Genomic DNA, 3735 nt, shown 5'->3' with positions numbered 1-3735 from the left:
ATAATGTTAATGAGTTTTATGTGTAAGTATTAATTCATAGACAAGTTCTCCTTTTCCACTTTTGATGGAGAACCAGACATGTTTCGAACCAATAACTTGTTCTTCTTCAGTGTCTACATAACATGGAATCTGACCATGGAAATACTAGTATCACCCACATACTTCCATATGATCTGACAGATTCTGACCAAATTTGGTGAAGGCGTTGAGTAAACTGGGGGTGTGAAAAGCGTCTACAATATATGTAAATTCAGGTGTGAAAGTACTTCTCAGTTCTAACACAGATAACTTGAGTACTTACTTGTCTGTAGTTCTAAGTATATCTAACTGTCCACCTTCCGTGATAAGTACTTCCACACCTAATCTACATATATTGAAGCTAACTTGTTTGTTCACACCTCCGATAAACTTTTGATCATTATGCCATCTGTCACATCCAATAGACACTGAAGAAGGACAAGTGATTTGTTCGAAACATGTCTAGCTGCTTCTACATCAAAAGTGAAAGAAGAGAACTTATGTATGAATCTTAGTGCTTCCATGGTGAATATACATAATGTTATAAATACAACTGTGCAATATATATTTAAAATAATGTTGACAGAAAGCAAAGAGATATACCAATACACGTACTATCAATATTAAATTAAAACAGTCTATGTAACTTTAACCATAGACCCTATAGGGTCTATGCTTTAACAATAACCAGCTTTATGTATTTTTATATTGTATCCTTGAATGTAAAAACTTCAAATGTTAAATCTATAATGAATAAATACAAATGTTCTATGGTGCTTTATAAGACGTTATTATATAGGACAATGTCAATGGTTGGCTGATTGAAAATGGTTGGCTGATTTAAAATGGTTGACTGACTTAAAATGGTTGGCTGATTTAAAATGGTTGGTTAACATTTCAACTTGACTACTTCTACATCCCCACTGTGCACGACACATAATGTAATTGTCTCTTTTGCATTAAAAGTTGTCTGAGGATGTGTATTAAATGTCATGATGTCACATGCGTGGAACACCAAGCCTACATCATTTTAGCTGTAAATGTACAAACCACAACTTCGTTTGTGATACTAAATAAATAGGTCTCAGTTGACAGATTAAAATCAGTGTTGCTACAAGACCTCATTTTTCCTCACTAGGCATCGATCTTTTGACATCACTATACCAAGTTCGGCCGTTCCTGTAATTGATGTGAAGTTCTCCCAAAGGTAATCTAACCGTGAATTTACAATAACTAATGGCGACATTTCATTAGGTCTGTCAAGTAGCACATTGATGCACTACGAATATTAGTGTCCACATCGATTCATCAATATCAAGTTAATACCCATAAACATGATCATCAACATGTTTAATTTCCGGAACTTTTTAAGAAGGTCATAAACTGTCACTGCCCAATGTGTTAAGTAACGTACGCTTGTCAAATCAACAGAATTTATTGGTTTGAGAAGGGGTTATTTGCTATTTGCTGGACAGATACTAACTTTTTAATACAAAATCTCAATATATAGACATAAAAGGTATATTGACGCATCCTTAAAATGTGAGTGGATCTTCTTTATGACATCAATTTACGTAAAGGAAATTAACTCATAATCCTAATATTCTTCTCAGTCGTTCGTCTTACTATATTCATCATCTCCGAGACGTCAAGTTCCTAAATGAAAGAGAAATGATCCCTTTCATGGCTGCCGATATCTATTTGTGACACTCGGCATACATTGTGATATACATAGATTAGTCCTTCTTTTGGTTGTGAGTTGACTATAGAGATGCTATCATGGCAAATGACACTCATAAAACACATGCTTGACAATCATTACGGTAATAAACTACTATTATTTTGTAAAACTTTATATGAATTTCTGGCAATGAAAAGTATTAATAACTTGTGACGTGCATGATAACCGTCTATACGATTCTTCAAACACTCAGCAAAGTGTTTATAAGGGAGAATATATAGCTCTCTCTCTCTCTCTCTCTCTCTCTCTCTCTCTCTCTCTCTCTCTCTCTCTCTCTCTCTCTCTCTCTCTCTCTCTCTCTCTCTCTCTCTCTGTATGTATGCAAACAACCACATTATCACCCGTGATTTCGTAGTTAATACATATTGCTATCAATGTTATCATCCATCTTAAATATGATATTGAAAGTGAGTCATTGACTAGGTATGGTATTGCTTGTTGCAAAGGGCTAGCCGTAATGTTTTGCTCCATTCATTTTAATTTGCCCAGGTGTCTGAAAATTCAAATCTTTCACACCATAGCGAAGTCAGGAAAGAGATTGGTCAAAATTGAATGACCTTTAACAATACTCGTGTATCTGTCATACATTTGTCTATTTTCATATAGACACTGACAGAGGTGTACAAAGCGAAGTAAAGCTTTTACGATCTTCTTCCCACGTATCTTGTTACTACGTTGATATTGAATAGAAATTACTATGTTACGTTGATTTTGGACATCAAAATATAACCTCAGTATATATTAAGATACGGCAACTGCTTCGGTTAAGTTATTTTGACGTGGATATCGAATATTCAACCGGGGAAATATGCATTTGTGAAAACATAATATCTTCGACGATCTCAGACGTGATTATTTTACGCGCATGAGCAGTGCATGGATATAATAGTGATGTTGCAAACTAGTTTCCAGGGTGGTTAAACCTGGATATTTTATCGATATTAAATTTGCTTGTGTTTGTTCATACCTGCACCCATTTAAAATTTCAGCAAAAACAAACCAAAACTTCATTATTCATTGGCATCAACCTGTAAGGTGACTTTACTTTTGAAATAAGATGAATATCCTTAATCGAATTTTATTCCCCGAAAGCTAATTCACAATCATAATTGATCCCGTTCGGTACGACACTATGATTTCGTCGAAATTCAGAGTATTAATGAATTCGAAAGAGATGGATCCAGTAAAGACAAACAGTGTGGCCAAACGGAAATTGTTACAAAGTATGACCAACCATTTCGTTATTAATGTCGTTTGTCGAATGCCTTGTATACATTTATTCTTGAAGGTCATACGTTGAATAATGTGTTTACTCAAAACTGGACGTGAGTGGATGTTTAAAAACTACCAAATCATTACTCTATACCTTACCTATGGCTCCCTTGGTTATAATCATTTTGACGTATACTGCACGAATACATTTATTTTTGCGATAAAAGGCGCGATCATTGGATTGTAGGATTCTGCATTGGTCCCCATATAATAGAATAAGATACCGAGATATTGTTTGTTGCTTTATGATTTTTAGATAAGTTTTTTTTATGACTTGGGTACAAGTTGACGATGTACTTTCAAACATACGTAATATCTGGAGATCATAAAACACGTAAGCTCTCTACATGACATACATCTCGTACAGTGAGAAAATTGCACTAGGTATACGAATAACAAAACATTTCAATACGAACAGCTTAGAGACTGATTTGGCCGCATTTCTTTTACTCTTAGGGGACCTTCAACTGTCAGTCTGATCGAAACTGTATCCTGCGACCTCTATACAATAAAAATTGGCCAGTCTGGCTAAGATGAGTCCTACTTTACACAAGGGCGAGGTATTCTGGGAAACAAACAAAGTTAGCAGCTTTGCACCTCTTTAAACCATGTGCAAACAATATTGAGGCTTTTAGTGGTCTGAGGTTGAGGCTATTCATTTGTTGCAAGAGGTTCGTGAAGCTCCTATACGAGGACACCCTTTG

This window comes from Glandiceps talaboti, chromosome 1 (assembly GCF_964340395.1).
Source record: "Glandiceps talaboti chromosome 1, keGlaTala1.1, whole genome shotgun sequence".
Classification (NCBI taxonomy): domain Eukaryota; kingdom Metazoa; phylum Hemichordata; class Enteropneusta; family Spengelidae; genus Glandiceps; species Glandiceps talaboti.
This window is presented reverse-complemented; position numbering follows the sequence as displayed.